Source organism: Schistocerca piceifrons, chromosome 2 (assembly GCF_021461385.2).
Source record: "Schistocerca piceifrons isolate TAMUIC-IGC-003096 chromosome 2, iqSchPice1.1, whole genome shotgun sequence".
Lineage (NCBI taxonomy): Eukaryota > Metazoa > Arthropoda > Insecta > Orthoptera > Acrididae > Schistocerca > Schistocerca piceifrons.
The window spans coordinates 1,006,403,887-1,006,422,820 of NC_060139.1; positions in this window are offsets into that span (position 1 = coordinate 1,006,403,887).

The window sequence follows — 18,934 nt, forward strand, 5'->3', positions numbered from 1 at the left end:
AGGTCATGGGGTGTATCGGAAGACTACGCACACTCATCTGTATTTGCACGCAGACAGCTGCCACCACCCTTCACAGAGGAATGGGGTACTTAAAACTCTAGTTCATAGGGCGCGCACTATCTCTGACGCAGTCTACCCCAGGAATTGGAACATCTGAGAACTGTATTTCGAAAAAATGGGTACTCAGAGTGGCAGATTCAACGTGCTCTCCGTCCAACCACTGCAGCACAACCTGTTGAGATGGATGAAGTCACGAGGGAGGAGGTAGGCACTGCATTTATTCCATACACAGGCGCATTCTCGGGGAAAATCACCCGCATTCTGAAGAAACACCGGGTCGGAACTGTGTTTTGTCCTCGAAATAAAACTCGTGCACTGGTGGGGAGCGCCAAAGATGACCTCGGTTTGAGGAAGGCCGGCGTGTACCATATTCCGTGTCAATGTGGCAAGTCGTATATTGGTCAGACGATGCGTACCGTCGAGGATCGATGCCGTGAACACCAGAGGCACACTCGACTGATGTATCCGAGCAAGTCGGCGGTCGCTGAACATTGTTTGTCGGAAAATCACGCCATGGAGTATGACAGCACGAGGATTCTGGTACAGACGTCGAGATACTGGGACAGCGTTGTTAGAGAGGCCATCGAAATTCGCACCAATGACGACCTCATAAACCGTGACTGTGGCTATAATCTTAGCAAGGCTTGGGAACCAGCGATCGGGTTAATCAAGAGTAAATCGAGCAAACGTATAGTTGTGACGACCACGGCGGACAGAGCCATCACACCGACGTCATATCAGACGCCGTCGCAATCTGTCCCACCGCGCGATCGTGGCGCGGGGCGCGGACGGCGGAGGGAGCGCGCCGCGGGCGGAGGGTATTTAAATCGGCCGCCGCCGCGACCGAACCCAGTTCCCTCTGAGCAGCCATAGCGTACGGATCTCCGTGCCGGCACGTTCACAGGAGCTCAGTCCGTCAGTTCACCTGATGATGGCGACATGTACGATCGCCGAAATATTGTGCCCGTTGGACACTATAGACCGGCAGCGTACCCGTGGATATTTTGATTAAAACTTAACAGCTTGATTCATGAGCTCATCAACAGTAGCTAAAATTATTAATGTATTTTTGCAGTTACGAGTATTATTATTATTTGTTTTGGTACGTTATTAACACTAAGCTAAGTCAGCAGTACATTTGTCACCAAATGTGATGTGGACACTGGCTTGAGAGATAATTACAACTTCGAAAATTTGTTACGCGTTTACAGTACTCAGTCTGTGATAAGGATAATTCAGAAATTATTCAGCATATTTCCCTCGTCATGTTAATGCGGACAGATGTTTACTAATATGGATAATAATTATTTTCTGTGTAATTTACAGTCCGAAGCTGCTAGCAGCATGGATTTCATTTTACTAGTAAGAAATATCTTTATTTACGATACCTACTGAATTTATGTCAATTTACATGTTTATTTGGTAGACTTTGCTGAAGCACGTTTTAGCTAGGTTATTTCATCTATCTGGCAGCAATTACAAACTTCGTCATCTCTGACGTAACAGTACTGCCTTGACTTTGTGTATCTTTTTTATAATTTTGATTTTCTCGTATGCTTCATAACTTTCTTTGGATCATGAGTCTTTTGAAGCGGAACACGACGATTTCTTGTCATGTGCTAACCTACACCTCAGACTAGCATCTGCTCAAGATGTCCTCAATTGTTTGTTGGACGCATTTCGTTCTCTCTTTTTATCCTCTACACTCCTTTAGACAACAGTGAAATCTTAACAAATGTCTTATGATTCTCGCCCTATTTTTGATCATTGTTCTTGTGAGATTTCGAATAGAACTCTACGCTTCTAACCTTATTATTCCATCTAATATTCAACATTCTCTTAAAACACCGCATCGTAAATGCTTCTGTTCTTTTCTTTTCCATGTTTCCCACAATCCATGATTTATCTCCGTACGATGCTGTACTCCACTACGTGCTCTGCATTCTCAGAGTTTTTCCCTCGAATGAGCGTCGACGTTCGATACTAGCAAATATCTTTTGGCAGGAACGGCTCTTTTAGGGTGATATTCTGCCATTTATGTAGTCCTTGTTCCATTTGTCATGTTTTATTTTGCTTCCAAGGCAGCAGAATTCCTTCACTTCGTCTACTTCTAGATGACCATTTCTTATGTTACGTTTATCATTCACCTCGTTTCTACTAATCCTCATTATTTTCGTCTACCTTCAGTTTACTCTTAACCGACAGTGTGTGGTCATTAGACGGCTCATCCTATTCAAAAGGCCTTGCAATTCTTCCCCTCCTTCATTGTGAGTAACCATACGATCAGCGAAACTTCTCATTTAAATCCTTTCACTGTTAATTGTAATCACACTCCTGAAGCTATGTTTTATTTCAGTCATTACGTCTACGATGGGCAGATCGAAAATTGAGGCGAAAGATTACATCTGTGTCTTATACCATCATAATTCAGGCTTGGCCCACTATTCTCATTGTGTCCTCTTAGCTCTCGTAGATTTTTTGCGTTATCCGTATTTTTTGGAGATTTTCGAACGCTTTGTTCAATTTTACTTTCAGGAACGCTTTTTAAAGATCAACAAAAACTATGACTTCCTTTTGATTTTTCTTGCTTCCTATATCAAGCGCAACATCACAAATTTGTCTTTCATTTCTTTACCTTTCCCAAATCTACAGTAATCTTTATCCCTCATACCCGCTATTTCCTTTGCCATTCCTCTATAAAATAATCATGTGAAACATGGATGCGTTACATCTAAACTGATTTTGCTATATTTCTTGTACTTACCTGCTCTCGTTATCTTTAGGATTCTGTATACGATATTTTACGAATGTCCGTTGCTATGTCCCCAGCCTCATAGTTTCTACATACCATCTTGGATCGGCAGTTCCCACGTGATTTTAGAAATTCTATGGTGTATTAACCACGCCTTCCGACTAATTGGGAACTTTTGCGAATCCACATAACGTCATCAGACGCTTCCTCCTCTTAGCAGACCTTTCAGTTTATTGATTTCACGTATGTGCTCTATGTTTTTAATTTAGGAATTCCTGATGAGCTCTTAATCTTGGCGCATTGTCTTTTAACATCTTTTTCGATTTCCTCGTTTTTTTTCTGAAATTACTTCGCTATTACTCCCCACTTCCTACTTTCATAATTTGTAAATGACTTATTTCGTTTCATTCACGTGTTTTCCTGAACATTCTCATATCTCTTACCGTCGTCTATCAGTTGAGATATTTGGTTTCTTCGCCATCACTTTCCTTGTGTCTATATTTGTTTGCCCAACTTCTGTTACTGCCGTGCATAGCTCTTCAACTGAAATGCCTGCTGTTGTATCCAATATCCGTTATTACAATATCTACAATGTTAGTGACTTGAAATGCATTTCAGCATTCCTCGATACTTAAGTAATCGACTTCTTTCCACACTGATTCTCCTGGACGTTTCTGTTAAACTTCAGTCTGCTCTTTATGATAGGTAAAATTTGATCAGGGTTCTGTTTTGCACCTGAGTGCGCTTTAGAGTCACGTAACTGATTTCGGTGTCTCTGTCTGATCGTGAAGTGATACAGATAAATGTCTACAAGTTTGTTACAGTCATACTTCCTCCTCTTGTAGTTTTTGGAATGTTTTTGCCATTAACAGCTGAAATTTGTTGCAGTACGCAATTAATCATTCTCCTTTCCTACTACCGAGCATATATTTTCGAGTAATTCTGTTCCCCATTCCTTCCCCTACGGAAGCCTTCCGATCACAAACGCTTATTAGGTTTTCGCTATCCTTTACACATCAAATTACACGTTCTCTAACCAGATACACTACTTCCATGCATCTTCTGCTTGTGATGTTGACATGAATACGTGAAATATGGTTGTTGGCGCTGACTTGCTGTCGAATATCGTTCGAATAATCCTAACACTGGACTTTTGACAGTAGCTCTCAGCACTGCCTACCTATTAATGGCGAATGCAACACCAGTTACCACATGTTTGTCCCGGTACTAGGATCTGGAGAGGTTGGGAGGTGTTAACAAAAACCAAAATCATTTATTTGCACTTTAAAATACAACTAGCAGCTTCACCCCCAATGAGTGTGCTCTCAATTCTCATTCACTAACAAATCAATCATTTAAACAAATACGACGTACAGTCCAACCAAAATTAATAAACCAGCACAGTTTTACAAAATAGAACCTCGACTGACTCTTGAGGCTCAACCTTCAGCTTCAACAACATCTCAGGAGTAACTTTTTCTGTTTTCAATTAATTTATGTTAAGAACAATTATCTTCCTTGAACTGCTTTTAAAACGTACCATTCACTTAAAACAGAAAACAGGTAACACACCCTCAGTGGTGCCTCCTAGCATCTCCATGAAAAAATGCCAAGCACCCTCAAATAGGTTTCAAACAGCAGTGATTATTAACCACCAAGTGGAAGTGTACCAAAATGTATTTATACAGGGTGAACATTAATAGAACCTACAAGTTGCAGGGAAATAGAGGAAAAACGTCCTATGAACATGTGTCCGTAAATACACAGTTGCCACGATAGATGCCGCCAACGAATAACAGTTCCTCTGACCCCGTACCGTGTGTTCCTTGTGTGTTGCAGGCTGTGTCATGGACGCAGCGAACTGGAAGGAACAGAAAGGTCCGGTATTCATGTAAGGAACATTCTGAGATGGTGTACGGCCAAGGAGATGGAAACGGTCGAGAGGCAGCACGGGTATACCAGAACAAGTACCCTCACAGACGCAAAATACTTCACACAATATTCCTAACCCAATCTGGGCGTTTGCGCGATCCTATAAACGCCCGAAAAGGATGTGGTTGGTTTCTGTGAGGGTACATATTTTGGTACAGCTGTTCTGCTTCTCGACCGTTTCCATCTGTTTGTCCGTAAACAAACACCATCTCGGCTTGTTCCCGACATCATTAACGGACCATTCTGCTACTTACAATAGGCTGGGTCAATCACACAGCCTGCAACACTCAAGGTGTGGTGTCACCGCCAGACACCACACTTGCTAGGTGGTAGCCTTTAAATCGGCCGCGGTCCGTTAGTATACGTCGGACCCGCGTGTCGCCACTGTCAGTGATTGCTGACCGAGCGCCACCACATGGCAGGTCTAGAGAGACTTACTAGCACTCGCCCCAGTTGTACAGCAGACTTAGCCAGAGATGGATCACTGACAACTACGCTCTCATTTTCCGAGACGATAGTTAGCATAGCCTTCAGCTACGTCATTTGCTACGACCTAGCAAGGCGCCATAGCATTTGATATTATTTTATATTGTGGTTATAACATGTGGATTAAAGTTAAGTATTACATCAACTACGTACTTTATTTGCTACTATTAATTCCTTTAACTGTTCCAGACCTCACGCCAATCTGCGTGAGCTTAACGCGTGCCTTTCGGCTTCCTCTCATTGTGACTTGGCTGTCTTGCCAAGTCACAACACAAGGAACGTACGGGACCCGTTCAGAGCAACTGCCATTCATCAGCATCAACGATGCATTTCTGGTCACATGTTCATAGGATCTTATTTCCTCCAGTTCCAGCCAGGAAACTGTCTCTAACGTTTGTCTGTTTTACTGGTTGGTTTGTGGGGTTGAAGAGTCCAGACTACAAAGGCCATCTGTCCCGTCTGTTTTACTAATGTTCAGCCTGAGTCAAGAAGAATGATTGTTTGATTGTAGTTAATATAAATGTACAGTTTTATTCCGATTTTGACGAAATTTTGCACACTTTACTTTCAAGACAAAAGGAAGATCACTGTCTGCATAAGATGTATTAATCTCACTTGAAACTTATATGTATACAATATATGCAGGAGAAAGGTTGTTACCAAAAATCTCTACAAGTTCTTGGCCGACTTACTTCAGATTCTGCATACAAATGAAACAATGAAGTGTTCAAGCATTATAAGCGCGTAGTTTGGTACGATTGTACTATGGTCCGTCCACAAAATGCACTCGAAGAGCTTGATCACACTTTGCAAGACATACGCGGAAGTAGACGCTCGTGGGTGGTGCTGCTGTCTTCTGGCACGCTGGCACGAAATTTCCGACAAACTCTGCCTGTAATTACACTTTCTAAGCCAACAGAACTTAATACCCGCTTCAAATCATTGACCTTATTAAGTAACGTGCGCAAAATGCATCTAAGGACGAATATGAGACTTCACTTACGTGAAGAAACGAATGCAGAGAAGATTGCACAAAAATTGCTGTCACTTAGAGAAGGAGAATTTCCTGTCATCACCTCTGCCGGCCTAATTTCGTCTCTCAGAAATTTCTACGACACAATTGTCAAGTCACTCGACGACCAAACAGCTGATATGTTTTCTGATGTACGCAAACATTACAGCTCTCATCGATGATGTATGACACAACCATTCCAGCACCACAAAACCACAGTATTAAAAATGCTCGATCACTTTTACGTCCATTGATTCAGTAATGGATCCACAGCAAGCTGTGCACTATCCAACACAATTTTTAAATGCTCTTCAGCCCGCAGGATTATCGTCACACAAACTTATTTTAAAAAGAAGAGGATCCTCTATCTTATTATTACGTAACATCGACTCGCCTTCGCTGTGCAACGGAGCAAGGCTGGCCGTGGATAACCTATAGCCGAAAGTAATGGAAGCCACCATCATCACGGGATATTCCGCAGGTGAAGACATATTCATCCCCCGTGTTCCATTGAGAAGTAATGATTTAAATATAGGACTCGATTTCAAGAGACTGCAGTTTAAATATGGGTTCCACACTCGCTATGAGCTCAACAACACGCAGAGCCAGCTCTTTATGTTGCAGTAATTAAACATCCCGGGCGACGCTGGGCGCCGCAGCAATTTTACAGTAACTAACGTTAAAGCTGTACCAACTGTCCAGCAGCACAATACACAATTTACACAAAAATCGACTGCTGCCCAATGACGAATAACACAAATCCGAATAAATCATACGCCCTCTCGCTAGCAGAGAATCAAACATCGTTACATACGAGGGTTGTCCATAAAGTAAGATCCGATTGGTCGCTAAATAATGGAAAACACTACGAAAATCTGGTAAAGCTTTGCACAGAAGTGTTGGGCTGTGTCTCTAGCATGCCCGTCGATCGCATGGCGACTCTCTTTTCAGTTTTGAGTGAACAGTGAGCACGTAAAGATGCGTAGAGAATAGCGTCTCCCGCCAAGTACGAGTGCTTCGTTAGAGATTTCGTCAGAGTCATGCAGCCTACATAACACAACTATCGAGCAGTTCCATCTTCATAGCAATTCTCGGCCGCACACTGCAGGTACAATGAAGACGCTCCTGCAGCGTTTCCGATGAGACGTGTTTGATCACCCAGGCTCCCCCTGAGTCTCATCTCTGCTGACAAGAACCGCTGGCTATGAAGACAAAATTTTTCCACAGACAACAGACCAGTGCAGATAACTGGCCGAAAGCACAGGGGACTGCTTTCTATGGCGAAGGTATTGGGAAGTTGATATAACACTACGACAACACTCGAAGTTGGAGCGGTGACTATGTAGAGAAGTAGGTGGAAGGTCTACCTAACTGTTGCAGATAAAACGTGTCTGCAGAATGATATTTTCACTCTGCAGCTATCCGAGCACTATTCACGGCCCGTCCTCGCAGCTTTACTTCCGCCAGTACCTCGTCTCCTACCTTCCACACTTTACAGAAGCTCTCCGCGAAAGGCAGAGGACCCGAGTTAGAGTCTCGGTCTGGCACACAGATTTAATCTGCCAAGAAGTTTCATATCATTGCACACTCCGCTGCAGAGTGAAAATCTCATTCTGGAAACATCCACCAGGCTGTGGCTAAGTCATGTCCCCGCAATATCCTTTCTTTCAGGAGTGCTAGTCCTGCATGGCTCGCAGGAGAGCTTCTGTAAAGTTAGGAAGGTAGGAGACGAGGTACTGGCAGAAGTAAAGCTGTGAGGACGGGACGTGAACAGTGCTCGGATAGCTCAGTTTGTAGAGCACTTGCCCTCGAAAAGCAAAGGTCCCGAGTTCGAATCTCGGTCCAGCACACAGTTTTAATCTGCCAGGAAGTTTTCAAACGTTTCTGGTTTTCTCTGTGGTTCTCATTTCGCGAACTTACTTTCTGGACAACCCTCGTAAATGCCATGAGTGCTGGCTCACGGCGAATTAAGCGAATTGATATAAATTCCAGGTCGCTGACTGACACCCCTATAACCGTCGTCACCAACAAACCTCAATAAGAACAGGTTGCCAAAGACACACAAGACCTATCTCGTTATACAAGTTCTGCCTTCTCACAAACTGAAGCCGATCGGTATCGATCTACAACAGTCTGCATATGGCAAGTCCAGCTGGTGGATGCAGCTCCGCAGCGACTCGGCAAGTGACAGACTCCTCGCGAGGCACAACTTTCACTCAAGGTGATGTGTACTGTCTGTCTTCCGATCCAAGAAGAGGGGCTCCCGCCTGTCTCTTCAGCTGCCGCGAGGCATGTCAGTAGCGTCTGTAGTCTTTGCGGCTTGACAGTACGTTACTCGCGCAGTGTGGGAATTTTGAATCCAGTGAGCGTCGTGTGGCTCAAAATGGCCCTGAGCACTATGGGACTTAACTTCTGAGGTCATCAGTCCCCTAGAACGTAGATCTACTTAAACCTAACTAACCTAAGGACACACACACATCCATGCCCGAGGCAGGATTCGAACCTAAGGACATCACACACATTCATGCCCGACGCAGGAACCGTAGCGGTCGCGTGGTTCCAGACTGAAGCGCCTAGAACCGCTCGGCCACTCCGGCCGGCTACGGGGTAGTACCGTCGCATCTCTCTACTGCGGTCGATGCACTATACGTTGTCCTCGGAATCTACCCAGTTGATATCACCAACAGATATCGGGCTACACAGTATTGGTTAAAGATGGGTAGCCTAGTTCGAGTTAGTCGAATAACCGGTGCACCCTTAAACAACAAGCGCCAGTTTAACTCAGACAAACGGAAACCTGGCATAATGAGTGAGGCACAAGTGATAAGGTACGGAGAGTCCATACATTCTTTATGGACATATCGGAACGTTTAAGAATGAAACATGCCAACCCTTCTTAACCGGAAACGGACCTTACACCACTTACCTGAACCGCATGAGTCTGATGCAGACACCTGTTTGTACATGCGGGGTGATAGGATTTCCCGAACATACAGTCCTATTCTGCTGGAATTCCATACCGGGGACCGAACCGCCAATAAACTCGGGTTCGGTGTGGAGCGGCGGAGGGGTGAAGTGGACTGCGGTAGTTGTCGTGGAGTTGTGGACCACTGCGGCTGCGGCGGGGACGGACCCTCTCCGTCGTTTCTAGGTCCCTGGTTAACATGCAGTACAATACAAACAATGAGATGCTAGTCATTTCCATTTCTGATTTTCTTGCTCTCAGATTTCCCGAACATTCCACGCTGTAAATACCCATTCGATGTTTGTTTAAGCTTTTCCTCGTGGGCGCCTCGCCTTTGACAGTCCCTCCCGAAGATCCTAATGCGTGAGATTCCGAAATCTTCTTGTCAGTCGAAAGATCATCATGATAGTTTCTCACTATATGTCACATCTGCTGTGGGCATATATCAGGTGTCTTTAATTCACTGCTTTCGTCATTCTTAAGCCGTTCATCACTGCTGACTTTGCCGTCATTTTAGTGGTAGTTTCTCACCACAGGGTTAAGAGGGTGTCCTGAAACTCTATCCTTTCTTCTGCCATCTTTGGCGAATTCGGCGACAGAAGGAGGCTGACTCCTCAGATCTGAAATCTTTGGCGCCTCTCCTAATGATATTTGTCCATAATTTAAGCAGTAAATGGATTCTACCCGGAACTTAGGACGGTTTGATCACTAGTTGAATAAGCTACCGTTAGATCACGTCGACATTGTCTATAATAACCAGGAGAGATTCTGAGGAACCATGTACGCTAAGGAGTGTTTCTTAACGGAGTCTGATTCTTAACCTGTTCTTGACATAAAACTAGTACGAATAATTCTGCCTTCATTTGTATTTCGAAAATCGGTTTCCTTACATTTGTCAGATATCGCTCTCGTTCTCCTTGGTAATTATGCTACACTATACGAAACTTCTCCCGACTAACTGTTCCCAAATATTCAAATCCATGACTTCAGTGCTAGTTTAGCTATTCCTGAATGGTGTGCACATATCTCAGTAGTTCTTCGTTCTTCTGGTAAGGTTTTCCTCTAGATTTTACTCTCGTCTGATGTTTCTATGACCTGTTCGTTTTGAATCTTTCCCGCGCATCTGATTTTTAGTATGCTCTAGACTACATACATCAAATTCTCCCATGATCTTAGTCTCCACTTCCAGTATGCTCCAAATTTTGAAACACAATTCTTTTGTTTCTGTATATTATCAAGAACGTTCCCCTCTTTTAAAAACCTCGTTTGTGCTAACATTCCACTGATGTTTTCCTTACTTTGAACGGTTTTGTCAAATGCAAAATCTTCCGAACCGTATTGTTGCACTGAGTGCCAGTCATATCAGAATTGCAAAGTTGGGCAACAATTGTTCAACTGTGTTCTATTACACGCCAATCCATTGTGTGGTAGCGACGTGTCACAAAGCTGAGGGATTACCTATTGAGGTCGAGAATAGTTTTACTGGAAGGAAAGGCAACCGAAGTATAATTTGCGCTTCAGCAATCAAACACTGGATAGTGCACGAACAACTTGATGTCACACCTCTTTGGAGATTAACGTAGGATGAAAATGAGAACATTTTTTGCTTTATATATGCTATTTAATAAACGAGTACTGTATATGTGAAATTGAATTTTTAATCGTGGTTAGAGCAGAAGAAGAAGAACTACTGAATCGTTTTTTTTTTCTTTCTACGACGTTAGGAAAATGCTAAATTAAAATCTTGCTCACTCGTCATCGCAATTCTCTGTTTCAAGTGAGGATCGTCTGATCGTCTGCGACTGGCGTCCGGTGTCGCGAGTCACTGGAAATTGTTATAGCTTGGTTGTTGACAGTTTTAGAACTGGTAGCGCCATATGCGACGTTATACTACATACCACAGGAAATGACGCTAAAGCGATACGTTGCCACCTTGCATCACAAAAGAGTTCATTTTTGAGTACCTCTGTGTGCAGCCATCCTGTGAGATGCGCCAAATGGAGGCATCTTACGAAGCTATATGTGTATAGCGTGTATTTATTGATTTACATCTACAGCGGTTTCCCTTTACAGCATTAATCTTTTACTCTAAATGGTTGTTGAAACAAAATTACAGCTCCCTTAACAAATCTATCACGTTACACTATTATTCACATCAGAATAGTTTTCCTGGATGCCACTTATTAATGACTCGAGAAAAGATTGTATTCTGTCAGGTGGACTGTTAATGGTGCTTGGGTCCATTGACGCCCTCGGGAATCGCGAGAACCATACGATGAGTGCTGATAGAGACACCCAGGGCGAATGCGGTGGTTGCGGCCGCACTAACGGCGTCGATTACTGCTGCGTCACAATGACGTCAAACTACATGTTATCAAACAGAAACAAGACGAGCGCTGCGCTGCACAATGTCTGCTAGTTTTGGAAGCAGATTGTCCTATATGCTATTGAAATGCGGCACGGATCTGGTGTTGAGTGGAAAGGTACTGAGCCATAATGAGTTTATTAACGTTTCTAAAAACAATAATGAATTTATTTATAAAAGCAAACATCCAAGAACATTAAGAGAACAGACTAAATTTCAGTAACCCACTGATGACAAAGACCTCAGAAGGCGTGGTTCCCCCCGGTAGCTGAGTGGTCAGCGCGACAGAATGTCAATCCTAAGGGCCCGGGTTCAATTCCCGGCTGGGTCGAAGATTTTCTCCGCTCAGGGACTGGGAGATGTGAAGTCCTAATCATCACCGTCTCATCCCTACCGACGCGCAAGTCGCCGAAGTGGCGTCAAATCGAAATACTTGCACCCAGCAAAACATAAAGATCAAGTGATTATGTCACAAATATCAACCATTGGCTATTGCCAGTAATTATCAAAACCATTGCCTTCGAAGTAGCCAAAATGACTGACAGAAGTGGTTCAAATTTATGAAGATAGAGGCGGTGGCAGAGGTGATGCTAGTACCAATAAATCCTCCTTCTCTACTAATATAGGACGGCGGTTACCTCTACCACAGTACTGGGATCCTTCATTAAAAATTTCACTTATGGTGCTCAGGCATCTTTAACAAGATCACAGTTCACAAGAGATGCAATCACTTTTCCGTGATTTCTCGTAACAACCAGCGCCCATTGCCAAACGTTTGTTTAGATAATGCCGAGAGAAGGATGTAATAAAGATTACTCGTAGTCGGACACCCACGGATATTATCCAGCAGACGCCACCGCGTCCACTTTCTGCAATGGTCAGATCGGACTCCAACGCACAACCACAGTAGATACAAACTACTTGCAACTTCAATAGCAGTGGACACGCCGAATACTGTGCGTCCTGCCGAAGTCTGCTTTAACAAGCAATGTTCGCGGCTGCGACTAACACACGGCCCAGCCAAACCCGCAGTGAGCAAAGACACCACTCTTGCCAACGGGCCACGGCAGACACTTCGTCACACCAACGCTCTTTGCCGCCCGTGTCACACTCCCCTTTTCTCCCGGTCGCCGCAGTCCTTAACTACCTCCAACCTGCCCTGTACCGGCGACAGCAACGCTCGATGCACTCTTGCTTCCAGAAGGATTCCAAATCCGCTGGAATTACGCGAAATTAAACGTGGGCGCACGGCACGACCATATAGATTTTCAAGACGTTTTGGCCATAATGGTGAATGAAATTATGAATTTGACAAATCCACTCATCATCTGTAGTATCGATATAATCACATTCTTTGCAAGTCTGGGTATTGACACCAAAGATGTTAGAGTAAGTCACAGAGTAGTACACCGAAGAGCCAAAGAAATTGATACACTGCATAATATCGTATAGGATTACCGCGACCACGCAGAGGTGCCGCAACACAACGTGGCATGGACTCGACTAACGTCTGAAGTAGTGCTGGAGGGAATTGTTACGATCAATCCTGCAGGGCTGTCCCTAAATCCGTAAGAGTGCGACGGGAGATTTCTTTTGAACAGCACGTTGCAAGGCATCCCAGATATGCTCAATAAAGTTCATGCCTGGTGAGTCTGGGGGCCAGCGGAAGTGTTTAAACTCAGAAGAGTATTCCTGGAGCCACACTGTAGCAATTCTGGACATGTCGGGTATCGCATTGTCGTCTTGGAATTGCCCAAGTCCGTCGGAATGCATAATGGACGTGAATGGATGCAGGCGATCAGACAGGATTCTTACGTATGTGTCAGAGTCGTATCTAGACGTATCAGGGGTCCCACACCACTCCAACTGCACACGCCCCACACCATTACAGAGCCTCCACCACCTCGAACAGTCCACTGCTGACATGCAGGGCCCATGGATTCATGAGGTTGCCTCCATACAAGTACACGTCCATCCGCTCGATACAATTTGAAACGAGACTCGTCGAACGAGGCTACACGTCATCAACTGTCCATTGTGGCTGCTGACTGGCAGACGAGGTGTAAAGCTTTGTGTCGTGCAGTAATCAGGGGTATACGAGTGAGCCTTCGTATCTCAGTATCTACGGGGTGGTCAAAAAATGGTGCAATTGGCTCTGAGCACTATGAGAGTTAACATCTGAGGTCATCAGTCCCATAGACAAATAAGTACGTAAACCTAACTAACCTAAGGACATCACACACGTCCATGCCCGAGGCAGCATTCGAACCTGCGACCGTAGCAGCCACGTGGACTGGAGCACCTTAACCGCTCGGCCACAGTCGCCGGCTTACGGGGTGGTCAGAAATAGTCTGGAAAGTTTGTAGATGTGTTGGAGCCTTCAGCTCCGAAAGCCCAATCGATGATATTTCGTTGAATGGGTCGCACGCTGACACTTATTGATGGCCCAGCATTGAAATCTGCGGCAACTTGCGGAAGGGTTGCACTTCTGTCACGTTGAACGAGTCTATTCAATCGTCATTGGTTCCATTCTTGCAGGATATTTCCCGGCCTCTGCGATGTCGGAGATTTGATGTTTTTTTAGGATTCTTGATATTCACGGTACACTCGGGAAATTATCGTACAGGAAAATCCCCACTTCATCGCTATCTCGGAGATGCTGTATCCCGTCGCTCGTGCGCCCACTATAGCATCACGTTCAAACGCACATAAATCTTTTTAACCTTCCATTGTAGCAGCAGTAACCGATCTGACAACTGCGCCAGACACTTACTTGTCTTGTACAAGCGTCGCCGACTGCAGCGCCGTAGTCCGCCAGCATACACATCTGTGTATTTGAATACGCCTGCGTTTAGCAGTTCCTTTGGTGCATCAGTGTATGTACCAGGTGTTAGCCAGTCCGGCGATGTAGTTAGTTTCAAAAGGATAGAAGATGGCAATCCGTGTAGTGGAGTCAGCATTATTTAAAAGGAAATTTATAACAACATGTTCTGACGAATATTGAAATAATGAGCAAATATTAATGGAAGGATTACAAACTCAAGTGTTAAGGTAAACCAGTTTTTCCATATCTGTAGCTGTACAGTTTCTTATTGTTAGAAAATTGTGAATGGCTGAAGTTTGCAGTTGAAATTTTATAATGCAGCATATAGTTTTGTCTTATAAGTGAAAGAAATTTTAAGGCAAGTAACTGTACATAAGACAGCTGTTAATAAAATTTTGCTAACCTCTCTGATTGTGATAACTTTATGAAAGAGTGTATTGTTGTTATTACTTAATGAAGCATAGTTATACTTGGGGTCTTTGTACCCAATTTTCAGCCGAATAGTCCCTCACTTTTCATAATCTACCTTGGTGAATCTGTTTGTATATTCGCCTTGAGCATCGCGAGTTGTGTGCTACTGAAGCATTTTGATGAAATGTGATAAGGTACCGTCTTGCACCGCACAACACAAGTACGATAATTGAAATTTGACTTTTGACAGTTTCATCATTATGTTAACAGTAACAGGTTGTAGAATAGACGACTGTTCCGTCCGCAGAAGTAGGCCAATGAATTTAATTGCCATCAAGATTAATGTCTATTTTAAAGCTCAGTGATTTTCAGATCGCAACTGTGAAAATAATATCATATCAATTCCGAGGTGTAATACAATTAGACGGTGTCAGTAAGGTGCTACCTTGTGATTTTTCGCGCAGTTTTATTAGAAAGTAAGATGCATTAAATTTTATGTTCGTTTGCTGTGTAATTACAACAGTTCTGATACAGCAATTGTTTGCAAGACTATAGATAGAGGTCAGCAATACTCAGGGCTAACATTTTAATCTGAATCAATTTGTTTTGAAATCTGATGGAATACGTAATTCTCATTGAAAACGGATTACTTTTTCGCAGACGAATTGTTTAATGTACCGGATTGTCTGCATTTCACAGTGTGTAGTGTGAGGTCCATATAATTCCCGTTCAAAACTACATTTTCACGATTGTGTCTTCCTGAACCGTAATTTACGTATTTTTACATAAAAATGAGTTTTGTACATTTATCAGACACCACCTTGACACATAAAAACACGAGTTTAATTTTACATTATACTATCCCCAAGCAGTTGCTGCCCGCGCCGATTTCTTGTACTACACTTACAGAACAATCTTACTTTTACTTTCAGAAGAGCTGTGTGCTACGTGAGAATTTACTAATACAGTCTGTAAGATTATGAAGTAATAAAGGCAGCAGAGGATGAAAAAGGCCAAAAAACAAGGCCGACTTCAAATCATTGGATAACGCAAGAGAGGAGAAAATATGAAAATGTAGCAAATTAAACAGGCGAAAGCGAATAAAGACGGTCCACGATGTGAGTCTGATAGGAAATTAAACTTACAAAGGAGGAACCGGTAGACGAGCAATGAAAAACTGCTAAAGCACGCGTGACTATGGTAAATATAGACACAGTACATAGAAAAATTGGAAAGGACTGTACGAAGTGACTCTATGAATGTTAATAGCTCAGACGGTAGCAAAGACGTTAAGACTGAGATGTGGAAGAATACAAAAAGGGTCTGAATAGGGGAAACAAACTTGAAGGTAGTATTACAGAAAGAAATGAAGAAGGATGTGTAGATGGGGTGGGAGATACGATACTACGAGAAGAGTTTGACAGAGCTCCGAAAAACGTAAGCTGAAGCAGCACCCTCGGAGTAGACGACACACAGATGGGCAGATCGGGTAAGTAATGAGGCAATACTGAACCGATCTGGGGAAAAAAGAAATGTTTGGTACGAGATCACTAAAAATGGGGTCGGTTGATAGGACTCATCGTGGGACGTAAAAATCGTCAATTTCGTAATGGAATGAAGTGTGAGGGGTGAAAATTACCGAGAGCGATCAAAAACGACTAGAGCAAGCGGGTTGAAACGGATGTAGGCTTCAGCAGTTATGCAGAGATGAAGAGGCTTAAACAGGACAGACTGACACAGATACTTGCGTCAAACGAGTCCTCGGTTCAAGATCATAACAAGATTATGGCACTGCATCAAGAAACGGTCCATGTTACTAAGATAATGTAGTGGAAAAACTTTTAAAAAAGGAAGCACATACACAAAGAGAATAATCAGAGTTCGTCGTCGTGGTTCACCAGCATAGATATTGCTGCATTTCTAACGTTCTGTTTGCATTTTGTAAAATTTAGTTGTATTTATATACCTATAGTATTCCATAGAGGCCGGCCGGTGTGGCCGAGCGGTTCTAGGCTCTTCAGTCTGGAACAGTGCTCCCGCTACGGTCGCAGGTTCGAATCCTGCCTCGGGCATGGATGTGTGTGATGTTCTTAGGTTAGTTAGGTTTAAGTAGTTCTAAGTTCTAGGGGACAGTGACCTCAGATGTTAAGTCCCATAGTGCTCAGAGCCATATTCCATAGAGCAGACAAGGTTGTTTACAGAAGAATTAAAGATAAGTGGCAGGAATAATTAGGAAATATCGTCTTTACCTTCGAAACGATTGTACTTCTCATACAATTTTACAACTTATCTGCCACATTTCACACAAGGGGATCTACTATCAGCACATAACGTCAGACACACAAGATTGTTATGTTTTGGCCCTCATAAAAAAAACCAACTAGGACGTGTAGTGAATTTACATGCCATTATTTAAAAAATGGCTGTACTTTTAGCAAGAGCCTCGAGAGAAGTTGGTTCAGACTCTTACAAATTTCTTCTTTACTACTGCTTCCACTGTAAATCGCACCAATCTAGGATGTTTCAGTACAGGCTCTGCATACCTGACAATTATACTAGCACGCGTTTTCCATAGACCATGTTTTCTAGCACCATTCTAATTCGTAATTGACTTACGATTTAATTAGAAATATATTTTTATAACAGCACATTTCAAAGGTTTCTAGTTGATTTTTCCCCAGTATTCATATCGTTTACATCTCAAATTACTTGGCTCCAGACGTGTCAGTATTTCATGAAGGCGGATTAAATATTTTTAAGACATTTTGCATCAACTGTTCAAGTCTTCCTGTATCTACCTTCCTTTTTTCGGCTGCTGTCGGCACTGGATAGTAGAAACTGACCGTGCGAGCGTTAGTACGTAGCTCATTATTAAACCTCTCTGACTCTGTGTCATAGCTAAGGGTTCGCCGTCATCTCGTCAGACACTATGTGCCCACTCGTCAGCGGATTTAACATTGCACGGTCTCTGCTGTGATGAGTTTCACTTGACGTTTGACATGGTGATGAGGGATGCCCACCGAGGAAAGTGGTCTCGTTCGTCGTGTTGTGGAAAGCGATCCGTAACGGTGAAAAGTGTGCATATGGCATTCGAAGAATTACTGCTTCCCGTTGTTTCGTGGTCGCTACTTCGCCGCTGCGGAGTCGGCAGGTTTCTCATTTCTACAGCTTCGGTTTATGGATGCCTTGCCGCCGGTATTTACCACACAGAAAAATAATTGTGCAAACTTCAAAATAATCTTTCTCAGGGTTTCAGCTACTCAGTATTACTAGTAGTATTTGAATACCACTGAGGCGAATAAATACTGTAAAAAATTTTCTGCTCTCAGGGTGAGTCCAGCACTTTACCCCTCCCCGCCGTTTCAGACACATTCCGCTTCTTCTACAGTACGTCCCAAAAATTTTCGTTAATGCTTCTCTCCATCTTTCCGTCATTTCTCTGTTTATCCTTAACCCTTTCATCTTACTGAGTTGTTCTAAAATTTATTTTACCTTTTTCAGATACCCTTCGTGATACGATTTCATTTCTTTGGGATTAAAATTACTTGGTGCAAGTCATAGCAAACATTCTTTTATTTATTATAATGCTGCGTCAAGATTAAAATTTAAAAAGAGAATCAAAATTATAACGTACTCTTGCTCGGTCTTTGTGTCTACAATTGACGTTTATTTTACTCTGTTAATTTTGTAGTCCTACTCGGCTAATGCACATCAGGTGTCTAAAAGTACTCTTAGGAAACGTGTTGCCTTTCAATTAGTTTATTGCTGATCCGAATGGTGTTTTATGTTGGAAAAATTGCTGAAAATAATTAGCAGTTCAGCAATATTACAGTCACTGTTGGGATGTCGGAAGAACTGAGACACCTACAACCGAGTAACCTTTTGAAAGATAAGTATATGCTGTAATATTTACAGATGAGCATAAGTTTAGTTTGATAAATAGAATAATTATTCAAGATTTGTTTTTCCTTTACTTGCAGATTTGTACTATAGCACGAGTAAGTCGATGTATCATCTGAAGACAGCTTAAGTGATCGGCGCTTTGGACAAACTGTTTCTAATTGGTTCAAGATGAAACTCTCAATTATCAGGAAGACAGCGATTCAGTGACTGATGTTCACTAGTAT